Genomic DNA, 15,873 nt, shown 5'->3' on the forward strand with positions numbered 1-15,873 from the left:
TCCAAAAATATACTGGTAGATTAATTGGCTCCCAACAAAAGAATGAATAGGCATGCATGTATGTGCATGTGGTATAGAATATAGATTGTAAGCTCCACTGGGACAGATGTGAATGTTCTAATATTCTCTTAGTCAAAATCTCCCAGTCGCTGCCATAGATAAGTCGGCGGTCAGTCCCAACAGCAGCCCGCGCATACAGCCGAATTGACACGGCATCTAGCAAGAATATAGCGACACATTCTAAGCGTTTTTTGACAATGTAGTCAAAATTGCTTAGATGAATCGCCCCGTGTGTACACCTATTTGACTTCAAATATAGGTGAAAACATTAATTTGAAACAAGAGAAATAACTTTGTCTAGGTACCTACTACATAAATACATCTGCATTTGCACTGTTTCGCTGCGTACTAAAGGTTACGTGTTCAAACTTCTTCCCAGTTGCAAGGCCCACTGCACGACATGGGTGTGGTCTTAGATTCATTGTTGTCTCTGTAACAACTAGCCCCACCTTCCCATACTGGAATTACTTATTATTGTCCAACACCTTACCTGACATTTTTTGGGGGGGGGGGGGGGGGCAATAAGTTTTCTGATAAAGTTGTTCCTTTAGATAATTCCACAAAACCTATATAACTTTAGAAAACCATCTGAAATCCAGTTGTATTGCCACCTTAGGGGGCGATTCAATTGTTCTACCTTGCATCTGGCACTAGATGGCGCCAAACAGAGAAGCTCAATTGTTGAGGTGCGAGTTGAAAAGTGCAATAGGTCGTCCAAAATAGTACTTTAGACAGATAAACGCAGAACTTTAAGGCACGCGATACACTGCACTCAAGGGGGATGACAACAATTGAATTGGTTTGATGGACACCCACAAGACAATTGAATTCCCCACTTAATATTATGGGCCTACAGCAGATACCTTTCACTGCTATATTTATACAAAAAGATCATTGTCCTCCTATGATAGTAACTGATAAATATGACGTTTAACCTGATTCCTGTCACTTAGGTAACATTCATGCAAAAGAAGATAACCAATCAGTATATCTTTGTACCCTTCATCATATTGACCAGGTATTAATAAAAAAAACCTACCTGGGTGAATAGTGGGCACGTTTGTGTGAAATTCTGAAAATTCAGATATGACTTTAAAAAGAGCTGAAAGCCTTCAATGCTGTCAGAAACCGCAGCATTGAATAGGTGAGTGCCGCTATTTGCTCCCATATGGGTTAAAAGTGTCAGTCTTCCTAAAGCAGGCATGTCCAAACTGCGGCCCTCCAGTTGTTGTGAAACTACACGTCCCATCATGCCTTGCCACAGTTAGCATTCCCTAGTAGCAAAACTATGTCAAGGCATGATGGGACTTGTAGTTTCACAACAGCTGGAGGGCCATAAAATGGAAAAAAGAGGATGGGTGGAGCGCTGTGAGCAATAATTGGTTAAGAATAAATTTATAACATGAAAAATTTATTAAAAAAAAATATATAAAATAATCAACTAGTGCTATGCACTGAGTAGGTATAGGTTTAGAGTATTGGACACAATGTGTTGCACAAATAAACAATATGTAACGAATTACATTATAGAAAGATATGCATTGATATGAAAGGTAAAAATAGATAAGTTGTAAAACTGGGTCTGATACTTATGGTCTGAAGTCCCGTTTACCCCAGGGTGGGGAGACAGAGGTACAGTTGGGGTGATCCTGGGATCATTCCTTGGATTGCTGGGAATAATGGGAGTCCATAAACCTTGCCGGATTTTTCACGCTGGAGGATGCTGTTAGAGCCCCTGATGGAGTGTGGGGAGTCCTCAACAGTATTGCGGAATTTGTAATCCTGGATATGCAGGTGGTGGTTCCCAAATTGGTGTTAAAGCTTTGTAGCCCAGAGTTGTGGTATTCAGTCTCCAAATGACTGTGTTGCAGATAAGTAGTAGGGAGGGATCAGACCAAAGATGCCCAATTAAAATCAGCAGGTGCTCCCTGACATGTTTCGCCGTCCAACTGACAGCTTTTTCAAAGGTGTAGCACCATGTGCAAAGTCCAGATTTTTATACCAAACTACAGGAAGTTCAATTAAGCAAATTAGGCTGATTCATTAACCAATTTTATACAATATCACATTTATTAAAATAATCAGTTTGATCATACATTTATATATTAATAGGAGGCAGACCTATTATCAAAATAATGTGTAAATACCTGTATTAGGACTTGAGGGAGGCATAAAAATGTACATACGTGTGGTCGCTGGTGTATATCCCATTATTTCCGGGATCCGGAGTGCTATGTTGGTATTGGCTACCGGGTGGTGGAACGCAGGTGACCCGCATTATGTGCGTCACTTCCGGGCTCCTTTGGTTAGACACGCGCTGGAAGCCTCAGAGCGTGTGGAACGCAGTGAGCTTCCTGTTTGCGCGTCAGGTGTTGCTAGGTTACCGCTTACTCTGTGCGGCTGACGGCTAGATTGTATTGGCAGATATACTGTCGCTGTATGAAGAATATAAGTAGCTGTTCTACCAGCTTGCTAATTTGGGCTCAGAAACGGAGCTCATCTCACATATATGTATGTATATTTAGTATTCATACATAGAATGGATGGGAATAGATATATGCAGCTGTTCTGCCAGCTTATTGGTAGTTTCTCAAAAATGAGGCACATTTAGCTTAAATGTATTTGATAATAGTACATATAGTATTGTAGATATAGTGTATACTGGTTGTTATAAACATTATAATATAAAACAAAAAGGCACAATCAATCAGTTTCAGTAAAAATAGATTCTAACAATAATGTTCACAGTTAGGGATTAATGAAGATTAATCAATAGGTTAACTAATAAGTTTAATGATTAATTGATTTACCTAAACAAAAAGAAAGAAAAAGAATGGGAGGGAAGGGGAAGGGAAGATATTGGTCTCTTGAGGGGGGGGGGAAAGAAGGACGGGGGGGGGGGGGGGGGGGGGGGAATTGATAAACATCTACAAACTCAAGGTATAGTACAGCTAGAGGCACACATTTAACTCAACTTGGTCATTCAGACCATCTGGGTATATTGTATTCATTTTATGCATCCAATAAACCTCTTGTCTGCACAAGGTTTTGAAGCGGTCTCCCCCTCTCATGGTGCATTTAATGTGTTCGAGTCCTACAATTCTAAGGCATTTTGGATCCCCGTTATGCTGTATTGAGTAGTGTCTCGAGACACTGTGGTTGGAGATTTTATTAATAATGTTTCTCCTATGTTCTCTGAAACGCTCTTTTAGAGAACGTGTCGTGCGGCCTATATATTTTAGGTCGCACGAACAGGTCAATTGATAAATTACATAGGCTGTTTCGCAATTAATAAAGGATTTAATTTTGTACAGTGTATTATCATTCGCAATGGGGATAGCCTGGGTCTTATCTTGAATATGTCTGCAGGTAATGCATCTGGTTTTGTTGCATTTATAACAGCCACATATAGGTTGAAGCCAAGAGGTTTTCTTTTGTTTCCCAGTTGTATTGTCAAACATACTTGGTGCTAGAATATTTTTCACTGTTCTATTTCTTTTGAATATAAAACTAGGTTTTGTTGGAAGTAGGTCCCTCAGCAAAGGGTCACATCTAAGCAGGTTAAAGTTTTTGTTGACAATCTCCTTTATTTGTTGATACTCTCCGTTGAATGTTGAGATAAAGGAGATTTTTACATCTTTGTTCGCTTCTAATTTTTTGTTGATATTTTTTGTGCTGTGTGGTTTTAGTAATAAGTTACGGTCACTTTCAGCTGCTTCAACACATGCTCTTGTGACAATCTGCTGAGGGTATCCTCTATCAATGAAGGAGTCTGCCATTGTTTTACTTTGTAAATAATAAGAGTCCAAATCAGAGCAGTTCCTTCGTAAGCGAAGGAACTGGCCTTTGGGTATGTTGCGTTTCCAGGGGGGGTAATGTTCACTATGGTAGTGTAGGTAAGAGGCTGGAGGGCCATAGTTTGGACATGCTTGTCTTAAAGAGTGGAGCGAGTTGCCCATAGCAACCAGTCAGCCTCTCAAGCTGGGTACACACTAGCTGATCTGTGTACTTGGCTGGATGCTGGTGGGGGACATGCTGCAGAATGGCCATCTTTAAGGAGGACCTCCCATGTCTGAATGATGTTAAGTGTACACACTAGAGCTAGACTGATGTATTTTATTATCTATTCAGAAGGGCCCTTCTGTGAGATCTCTTTTTTTCTTGTCTAGTGTGTATAAGACTTAACTATCATTTTATATGGCATGCACTTTGTAAATGTCGGCCAAAAGCTGACTATTATGAGCAACTTGTCCACTCTTTAGAACGTTTGATACATTTTCCCTTATGGCTCATTCTATGGGTGACTATTAATTACTCCTAAAAAAGGGTGAGAGCGAAGAAGTGGTGGAAGACCTGAGATTACAGTGGAATGTCTTTAGTCAACTGGAAGGAGTCTTATAAAATGATATTAATATTTCAAGAATACATATTTGTTCAGGAAAAAAATGACATCTATCTTCCAGTTAAGTAAAAAATGTCATAACATACGTAATAGATATTACACAGGTAGAAGCGGGTTGTAGAGCACCACCGTGGGTCTCGCCCTCCTATATGCACCCCAGTAGTGACATCAGAAGGTGGAGACCTAGAATCTGTACTATGGCTTTGGGGCAGGAACTGATAAGCCTGAATGGAAATAATATGTTTGCTTTATGTCAGTAGAACATTAGTCACAAGACTGGTCTGTAATTGGATTCTTATGAAGTGATAGCCTGGAACAGATGTTGGTTAGTTTGGAGGAATATGATCATAATCCAGACGAGTGCAGGTATTTGTTTTATGCTTCTATGGCAAACATTCCCCAGTTGCTATGACTATAGAGGAGATCACTCTAAAAGCCTCAAGTTATTATTGTAATGGAGAGGTTGGCTCTCTTCTGTTGACAAATGTTTACGGGGCTGTGATTTTCTCACATAGACAAATAGGCCACAGGCAATTCACACTCCACTTCATTTTTATTTACATGAGAATCAAAGCAATTATTCTTTAACAGTCCACCTTATTTAGATATTCGTTCTGTAGAGCCAGCTGCCTATGTTAATTGATGTGATATGAAATAAAGCTTATTTTGATTTGGTTTTTCCTCTGCTTCTGATCTTGCAGTCTTGTTGGATCAGAAAGGGCTGTCATTCCTTCCATATCGATGGGAGCCTTCTGCAATAGATATAAGACATTTGTGCACATAGCCCCAGAGATTACACAGGTGATCTGTGTGTGACATAGAGCCTTATTCTAGTTCACTATTTCTGACAAAATCCTTCTTAGATGGACAAAACCATGTGCACTGCAGGGGGGCAGATGTAAAATGTGCAGAGAGAATTAGATTTGGGTGAGTTATTTTGTTTCTGTGCAGGGAAAATACTGACTGCTTTATTTTTACACTGCAATATAGATCTCACTTTGAAGTAAAACCCCACCCAAATATAATTCTCTCTGCACAAGTAACATCTGCCCCACCTGCAGTGCACATGGTTTTGTCCCTCTAAGAAGGATTTTGTCAGAAAGAGTGAACTAGAATAAGGCCAATAGTGCCTCGCTCTATGGTTTAGTAGTCCAGATGCTGGACCATGTGATCAGTGTGTTCCTAATTTCCTAATATCGTAATGGACAACACCGTTTTATTTATATATTTGGTTCCTTGTCAGATAAAATAACAATTTAGGATTAGTTTGTGCTCTTGCCTGTGACTAGATGGAACCGATTTATATGGAAGTGAATTAGTACTGACTTGCGTTTTATTTTTGCCTATTGATTTTTACAGCATAGGGAATCAACACATCACAAATAGGACCCCTTACCCATTGATGCCCCTTTCCCACTGCAGGCTTTACACGGTAAAATGCCTTTTTTTTGCCTTTTTAAACGGCTAGAGCTGCAGTGGGAAAGCTCCAGGTTGCTTTACACGGGTAACAAATACCGGTATTTGTTAACCGGGTAAAAAGCAGTGTTTTTACCGTGTAAGAGCCGTTTTTTTGGCAATGGGAAAGGGTTTTAAACGGTATTTAGAAATAATAATAAAGGTTAAGAACATGATTGGTGCATGTGATGTTTTTAATGACAGGCAAGGTTTACTAGAGAGTTTAAACGTGTTGCTTTGTGGTTTACACGGGTAAGTGTGAATGGGACAAAAACTGCTTTTAAACGTTATTTTAACGTTTAAAAGCTGCAGTGGGAAAGGGTCTTTGTGGCTATTACCCGGGTAAAGACACGTTTAAAAAAAACGGGTCTTTACCCGGGTAGGCAGTGGGAAAGCAGCATGATATTCCTACTGACACCATGAACCTCTGGCAGCACTGCATTTACCACTTAGGGGGGTATTCAACCCCTGACAATATTTCAGATAGTTGGAAATATTGTCCATTTTTGCCTAGAATAGCTCGAATTAACATTCAATCTATTCAACGTTTTTAAAGTGTTTCCGACTTTCGGAAACATTTCTAAAGTCAGAAAAGATGTAGATTGGCGATTCCACATTTTTTTTTTTAGTCTGAACCAGACGCTAATTCGACTATTTAGAGGCAGTTTTAAATAATGCAGAATCGTCTATTAACCCCTTCAGTGGTGGGGTTTATTTGGGGGGGCGCTCCCCACTGGGTGAGTTTTTTTTTTTTTTTTTTTTTTTATGGGGAGCGCTCCCTTAAAAAAAAAAAAAAAAACCACTGCCTCCCTGGTTCCGGCCAGCGCCGCTGAACTGTCAACCAACGGCTGCCTGAACCTGCGCACCCGTAGCCGGCTTGTCATAAGCCGGCGCCGGGGACTTCAATGGAAAACCCGGGGAGGAGGAGGGCGCGCGGCAGAGGGGAGGGAGCCGAAGCTGCCTGAGTTCAGTGATTGAACTCAGCAGCGCTGCCCGGCTATAAGCAGTGTCAATCCCGAGAATTTTCCGGGCTTGCCAGACTGGACACTGAGGCACAGCCCGGAAAATTCTCGGGATTGCCACTGAGGGGGTTGAAATAGCCAAATCTGCAGTAGCAAATCATGGAATAGGTCCAGGACTCGCTAGCAATAGGTCCTGGCCCATATTTCTGATTATCGGAAATATCGGCCAGGATTGAATACACACCATAGTTATATGAACCGTTCTGCAGCACTGCCTGTCTGATCCATATTTTTTTTTTGAGTTTTACCTCATTACAGCATACTGTTAAACAGAAGACAAAGCTTGTCATTAGTGCCTGTGGCTATCTGTGGGGGGCATTTCAAATGTGTTATTGCGCTCCGCCATGCCAGAATACCCCTCATTTAAAAAGGGAAGTATGCGTATGTGTATGCACTGAGCGGCTTTCCCCCAAGCGATGAACGCGATCGTAGCTGTCCATACATGTTGGCATAGTCGCCCAGTGTGTAACACTTAACACTTGAATCCCCCCCAATAATCATTAGTATGTCTGTACACATCCTCCAGAATGGTTTTATTTATTGGTTTTTATTGATCAGATGCATTCTAGAGCTTGGGGAAAACTACAGCAAGACCTGTACTAGAATTATAGGTTTGGCTGCTGACAGAAATGTATGTGCAAGCTCCAGTGGTTCAGGGACTGCTATAAACATTCTCAGCAAGCGTAATAACCCAAATAATTGAGGACACGCCCGATGTGATGGACACTTTTTTTGATGAGATGAACAAATTTTGTTGACAGGGAAGATTGCGGTTTTTGTGAGCATTTGTAAAGCAACATGCAGCAGCAAAACTTGTACAATCCTTGCAACGGGTATGGATCATTGGATAGACAACAACTACCGTGTTTCCCCGATAATAAGACACTGTCTTATTATTTTTTTTCAATCAAAAAAGACCATAGGTCTACTGTCATAACTATCGCCCTATAGCTCTATTAAATAGTGACATCAAATTGTTTGCCAAAATGATCGCGGTCCGCATTAACCAATTTCTCCCGTTGTTGGTCCACCCGGACCAGACGGGATTTGTACCAGGGAGACAGGCCTCCGATAACACACGAAGAGTTTTCAACCTGATCGACTCCCTCTCCGGAGAACAGGATTTACTCCTCTTATCCCTAGACGCTGAGAAGGCCTTCGACAGGTTGAACTGGAACTACATTCGCGAAGTACTTACCCGCTTTGGCTTTAAAGACCGCATTCTAACCTCCATTTTCGCATTATATAGCTCCCCTACGGCCCGGGTGTTTAGTAATGGATTCCTATCAAATAAGTTTGACATCACGAACGGCACCAGACAGGGATGTCCCCTATCACCTCTGATCTTTGTCCTTTCAATTGAACCCCTCGCCGCCACTATCCGCAATAATGTAAATTTCCCTGGCCTGAAAATTGGCCCCTCTTCCCATAAACTAAGCCTCTTTGCGGATGACGTTCTCCTTTTTGTGACCAATCCAACTGTCACGCTCCCTTTCCTCCACTCCACTTTAGACGCATACAGTGCTGCCTCCTACTATAAACTCAATACCACAAAGACAGATGCCCTCCCTATTAATCTCTCACCCTCCCTAGCACACCTATGCACAACATACCAATATAACTGGCAAAGAGAGTCTATAAAATATTTAGGCTTGTACATTCCTGCCCACTCCACAGATGTTTTCTCTGCGAACCTCACCCCCCTCCTCGCAACCTTAACCACCATATCCAATTCTTGGTTAGCATATGATGTCTCGTGGCTAGGCTGTATGGCTGCATTTAAGATGTCCCTTCTCCCTAAACTTATGTACTTGTTCCGCACAATCCCATATAACTTTCCGAAAAAATATCTACAACAGTGTACCTCCATTTTAACTAAATACATCTGGTCTTCTAAACCCCCCGCTCTAGCTCGGTCCAGAATGGTTCTCCCAAAAGCCCTGGGTGGGTTGAGTATACCCGACCTATATCAGTATCAGGAGGCCTGTCTCTTAGCTTCCCTTAAATACTATGCTGGATCGGAGCTACAGATGGGGTGGGTAGACATTGAACAGGCCTCCATTCCCTCTATCCCTCTTAAAGATTTACTACGGATCCCTAAGCCCTTCAGACCAAGCAACCTTGCCCTGCTCCCATCTACACAGGCATCCCTGAAGGTCTGGGACAAATTGTCCACCACCATGCCCTCACCAGCGTGCACAATCTCCAGCATACACATCACGACCGTGGAGAGACTAATCCCTAACCTTAACCTACGTAGATGGAAAACTCAAGGTATCTCTCTACTTAGCGACATCCTAGACGGAAACTTCCTTCTACCTTTCCCCGCAATACAACAAAAATTTTCCATCCCTTCCTCAGAACACCTGCACTATCTCCAAGTTGCACATTGGTGGAAGTCACTTCCTCCTACCCACACTTCTCCGAACATCCGTTCACAGACACTCCTTACTCGACCCTTCCTAGCTAAATCCAAAGGTGACATATCTTTCTGGTACAAAATTCTGATAACCCCCGATGACCAACCTAAGTCAGGTGCCCAAAAAAAAATGGGAGCTGGACCTGGGTGTAACTCTCACTCCGGCCCAGTGGCAAAAGATTTTTCTATCATCTTACACTATGTCCAGGTGCCTCAACCACACTGAAATGAATATTAAATTGATAAACAGACTATACCTCACTCCGGACCGACTCCACACATTCTGGCCCACATGCTCCAAACTGTGTTGGAGACTATGCGGTAGCGTGGGTCAAATCTTTCACATATTCTGGTCCTGCCCCGTGATTCTGCAATACTGGAAGGAGGTTTTCACCTTGATCGACAAGGTACTCAAAATAAAGGTTACACCTGACCCTGCTTTAGCGTTGCTCCATATAATCCCCCCTAACATTCCCCTTGAAAGCAGATATGTACTGGGCCACATTCTCATTGCTGCTCGTTCCAATCTGGCCCAAATGTGGAAACAACCTACCCCCCCCAACGTTATTGAAAGTTATCCTTAAAACTAATTACCATTTCCTAATGGAAACAGAATTCATCCCATACTCCTATACGTCAAACTCCCCCTCTGTGAGCTGGCTCCCATGGCACACATATGTGACAGAGGGTGAGGGTGCTCAGTATTTCCCGAATCCTTCCCATTCCGACCCTCTCCAGTTCAGCATGAATGAAATCCCTACCACCTAAGTGTTAGTAGGCCTATCGCCCAAACCATTTTCATTTCAGGAATGCTCCACATCCCGCCAGATATCCCCACCTCTTATGCTATGCTATTGAGCTCCTAAGTGTCCACACTTTGCTATTGGGAAAATGGGAGGTTGCTGCTATTAATCTTTGTTGATGTTCCTGTGAATTAAATTTACTAGTAATATGTTAACCGCTATTTTCTGGATGTACCCCGTCCCTACCCCCCCTCCCCCATTCTTACCAATGTTCCCCCTATTTTTTATTTCTGTACCCCATACAATACTGTCTTTCTAATAAAAAAAATTATTGATGGAAGAAAAGAAAAAAAAAAGACCATAGGTCTTATTTTCGGGGGGGGGGGCTTATTTTAATAGACCTTTAAAAAAAATGCCCCACTGCGCCTTTAAAAAAATGCCCCAGTCCACAATTCCCATCCCAGTCATCCATATTGTGCCGTACATGCCCCCACCTGTTTGTGTAACGGATTGTTGGACCAGCCGACGCTGTGTGTGCTGAGCGGCGTTGAGCTGAGCGGTGATGTGCGCAGCGTGATGTGCGCGGCGTGACGTCGCGCCGCGCCTACCGCAATGCATCCCTGGGAACGGGAGCCGCGGTGTTGCAGGCGAGGTGAGCGGAGGGCAGCGGGGGCTACAGTTACAAAAAAAAAAAAAAATACATGGGAAATTTGATAGGGCTTAATTTCGGGGGAGGGCTTATTTTGGACCAGCGTCCAAAATCTGGGGTAGGGCTTATTATCGGGGTAGGTCTAATTATCGGGGAAACACGGTAGGTAGACATGACTGAAGGTCAACATGGGGTTAGGTCGAAACAAGCATTAAGTAGACATGGGAAAGGTTGACATGGGGTTTTTCACTTTTTTTTATCCAAATGTCAACATGGATATTAAAAAAATGCACCTTGGCCCCTTGCTTTGGGCACACTATTTTATTCTCCGCACCTAGTGGATGGTAGGGCATGAAATACTGCCTGTCTGCACGTCAGCTCAAAATAAAAGTGAAAAACCCCACGTTGACCTTCCCAATGTTGACCCAATGACAATGTCGACCTAGTGGTGTCAGCCTAATGCTTGTAGACCTAGTGACTATCCCCCCCCACAACAAGATGTCTCCTCCAGCACAACAATCACCCAAGACCTATGTGTGTAAGTAGTGACCAGGCCACTGCCTCTGACGAAGGATGATCATATAAGTATTAATAGGGGTTGATATCTAGTGCATTGGTAAGGAACTTCTAAACACTCTTCAGCCACATGCTTAGCCAGGAAGAGAGAATGTCTAGGTGTTACGTTAGCCTCAAATCTGCCCAGATTGAAATGTGACAAGGGTTTCCTGGAAGCCATCCTGCTCTACCCCTCCACTTTACTAGAAGTTCTTAATAATTTTTTGGCAACTATGGACTGCGTGTCCCCTATTTAACTTGCATGGTGTGTATAGTCCATGTCAGTGGTTTCTGGGCTCTGGGGAGTTCATGGGAAATCACCCAAAGCCAAAATCTCACCGTGTGTATGCATCGTAAATCTGCATGCTGATAAAGGGGGTTTTTCTGGTTGATTCACAAGGCTGAATTTTACAAGCCTTGCGAGTCCACCAAACCCCGCCTTGCGAATGGTTGGCTGCCGCCACCCATTCGCTGACCATCGAAAGATGTAGAAGGTGCACGCATATGTAAGGTTGCTCTGAGTAAAGGAAATGCTGAGCGCTCTGAGTGATCTGGCATCGCTCAGAACGCTCAGCAAATCTTCCTGTGAGTAGAGCCCTTAAGTAGATGCAGTAGAGGTCTGTAGGCTCACCAGAGATGTAATGTAGTCCTGTGTGTCCCTCGTGTTTGTACACAGCTCTGTGTGGCACTCATTATCTGATAGCACGTGATGCTAGAGGATTATTCAGTGTCATCTGGTATTCTTATCGGAGATCACAGATAACGGTGTGCGTGGGTAACCCAGCTGTACCCTCCCATAAGCAGAGACGCTGCTGTGCAGAACAAAGACCCCGGCTTCTTCTCCCAGCCAGAGAGATGGAGGCATACTACTTTGGGTATGTTGCACCTTTATCATCTGACTTCCTGCTCTTTATTACTCGCAGCACATTGCATTAGTATCAGACACTTTTTGCATCTCAACTGACTGGACTTGAAGCAGCACATGACAGCATATTATCTGCTAAATTCTGTGTCTGTACAGACGACTGCTTCCGGAGTGCACAGTGTCAGCAGATAGAAGAATAGAATTGTTCTAGATTATTTTACTTTTCACAGTTATTGTACCACATAAATGTTCTGGAACCTTTTTATTTTTCTTCTTTATTATATTGGCTGTAAATTGAATTGTTGTTGTTGGGAGACATTAAAACTTTCCATGAGCAGCAGATAAGTAACCTAATACTAAGAAGCTTTTCTCCGGCGAGGCTGCTGTTCTGAACAGGTCTCGTTGCTGCTTTTATAAGAGAACTTGTCGGTCCAACTGTCTGACCATGAACGTTTCACTCTGGAAATGAGTCTCTTCATCCTCTCCATTCATAATGGTATCGCCTGCTGGGGTGCCACATACTGTGTACGTATGTTGTCCTACAGTAGCCACTGGGTCTAGGAGCGTTTCTCATGTCAATAACATTGTAGGCAGCAGACTGTGCATATAATGTGATGCCTGTTTAAAACGTAAATTTTTTTTTAGTCGGATATGACAAAAAAAAATCCTGCCACTTTTCCTCCTGTATTGTGTTCCACCACACCTTGGGCCTTATTTTGATTCTTACTGATGTTTCTGTGCATGTGCGCACCCTACACGCCAGGGGGGGGGGGGGGGGGGGGCGGAGAAGGGGGGGCACCGGGCAGCCCCATTAGCATATGGGAACGCCCAGCTTTCCATGGGCGTTCCCATGAGAATGCTGTGGGTTCCCAGGCTAATGAGGCTGTGACGGACATCACCGGATGTCAGCTGCCCGCCCTGTCCTTGCACAGGGTGCCTGCAGTTTAGAGTGACTATATAGGTCACTCTGAACTGCGTGCATGGGAGAAATCATCGATGGTCGGCGACAGGGCTCTGGCAAACTTCCCTCCACACCGGGAGCATCCAGGTAGTGAGGAGTGACTCCTGCTTACTGGTGCTGGATCTTTTTATGATTCTAGCCCCAGAGGAGGGCCACAGGCCTTACTAAACCACTTCCTTCTGTGCATTTTACATACACATGCCTACTATTGTGATATGGTTATGTGTGCCAATAAAGACCATACACTGCACAATGGGCAGAATATTTGGACAACCATGGTCAAATCAGTCATGTTGGGAGATTGGAAAATGACCTGCTGGATACGTCAATCTCTAATGGATTTGCCAGATATTTGTAGCACGTGTGCACCCAGCCCAAGTTCACCAAAGACACGGATGCAGCATTGCAGGCTATGTAGGGTTGTGTGTACATAGAGATCTTATAATCACAACAATAATCAGGTGCGAGATTATAACAACTAGTCCATCTAAAACCACTTATGACACTGACTAAAGGTGCCCTTACACGGTACAATTGTTGGGGGCTGTGAGATGCGCACTCCCATGCATAACGCGTTAAGCGCTCTTCTGATTTAGTCCGGTGCTTACCCATATACACCATCTCCTAGGGCAAGGTGCCTCCTTCCTTGCAATACTTACCATCCAGCGCCCTGCTCCATCAGCTGGTTACCCACTGTCCCTTTACCACCTGGACCTGCCTTCTCCAGCTAGCGGCCGTGGACACTGCACACTGGAGTGCAGTGGACAGTGCTGAATTGAGCTGTGACCAAGTTTGATCCATACATGGAGACATATCTAACGAACAGCATTCCATGTGAAATATATATATTTATATTGATTAGGAGGTTGAGCATACATTCTAGAACTGGGGTCGCCAATCCCAGTCCTCGAGAGCTACCAACAGTTAATGTTTTCCAGATCTCCTCACAGAATCACAAGTGAACTAATTATCTCCACCTGTGGATCTTTTAAAATGTGTTATGGTGTGTACACATGGTGGCATGCATGCAATCTGCACTATATAGTCTATGCAGCCAAGACGTTCTGCTTGCGATACGTGGGCGCGCATCGGCATCGCAAGGGTTAAAAACCCATGCGATCTGCATGCGATCCAGATGAGATGTTGACTATATAGTCAAAATCTCATGCAGATTGCACAAGTGTGTACACAGCTTTAGTGAGTAATGAGTACACCTGTGCAGCAGCTAGGGTGTCTGGAAATGTAAACTGTTGGTAGCTCTCAAGCACTGGAGTTGGCTACCACTGCACTAGAAGATATGTGTGTGTTTTATGTTTATATATTGTCTGATATTTATTATTGCTATATGAACGTATAATAGAATAAAATTTACATAATTTAAGCGCTTCTTATTAGTCATCTGACTTAATTATACATAGGGGTATATTTAATTGATGTCGAAACTGCCGTCTTGCCGAAAAGACAGCAGTTTTCGACATTACAGGTCACAAGGGGTTCTGACCTATTCAGTTCCAACTGGGTTTTTTTCAGCAAGGTCCTAATGTTCCGACCTGCAGAAAACCAGGTGGATTGGCGGAATAGCCGCCAATCCACCTGCTTTTGATGTAAACACAGCCAAAACGGAAAGGTTCTGGCCATGTTTCTGGCAATCTCAATCCTACGTGAAAAGAGCAGCAGCAGCAGCTTACACGGCTCCGTCCTCATGTCTGCTGCCTCTCGCTGTTCTCACCCAGTCCCCCTGCCGGCCAGGTGAGCATCATTCAGCGGCCAAATTGGATTACTACTTTCGGCATCCCCTAGCCTCACTAGAGGCTAGTGTGTGTGTGTGTGTGTGTGTGTGTGTGTGTGTGTGTTTCATAGTGCCAAGCACAGCCGTTTATAGAGGCAGGCACTGAAATCTGAACTTTGGAAACGAGTTAGTACACAAATGACACTTGAGCAGCCAGTGACTGCACAGAAAATGACACCGATCTAGTGACTCTTTCCTGCCCAACATCTTTGTATCACCACACAGACCAGAGATAATTGTAAAGTTTCTTTAGTAAATTACTTATTTCCTTCCTTACCGCTTCAAAACCATATGTAACGACACGGGGAATGAGCAATACATACAAACAATGGGTGCTAAACCTTGGTGCAAGCCCTCTACCGTAACTCCTGTTACTGACCCTTATCAGTAAAATGGGGATGACGGGCTTGATTGCTGGCAGCCGGGCAGCTGTAGTTACTGGGTCTTCCCCAGTGCAGCACATTATTTATCTGTTGTCTAGATTACAGTAATCATTTTCAGAATAAGCTGGACTTCTGCTTGTTGCAGAGTGTAGTGGAAGACCCTGCTCATGGGAGCGTATTTGGGAAAACAATGTCCAAAATAATGTTTGAAAAATGACAGTTGAGGGCTGACTGGGGCACTATTTATCATACACAATCGGTGGTTTTCAGTTATTTTTAACCAGCGTTCCCACTAGATATCCCCTTGGGCGGTGGTGAGCTGAAATGCGAGAATGCTTCGCTAAATCTGACTATAATAAGCGTGATATGCGCAAGAAAAAAATAGATCAATTGAAGATCGGTTAACTAGGCTCTGATTACACGCAGCCTAGCAAGCAGGTCTGAATTGGGCCCCTATTGTGTTTGTGCAAAGAACCATGGGCAGATGTATTAAGCTTTAACAAGAGATAAATCCAAGGGTGATAAGGAGAGATAAACGTCCAGCCAATCACCTGCTAACTGCCATGTTAC

General features: G+C 43.4%; 1 protein-coding gene across 1 annotated transcript in view; it reads left to right on the forward strand.

Moving 5' to 3' along the window:
• SCAMP1 (secretory carrier membrane protein 1) overlaps positions 1-15,873 on the forward strand; it is a 32,163-nt gene that overhangs the window by 3,356 nt on the left and 12,934 nt on the right. The window lies entirely within an intron of this gene.

The sequence above is a fragment of the Crinia signifera genome, chromosome 1 (assembly GCF_055691185.1).
Source record: "Crinia signifera chromosome 1, ASM5569118v1, whole genome shotgun sequence".
NCBI lineage: Eukaryota > Metazoa > Chordata > Amphibia > Anura > Myobatrachidae > Crinia > Crinia signifera.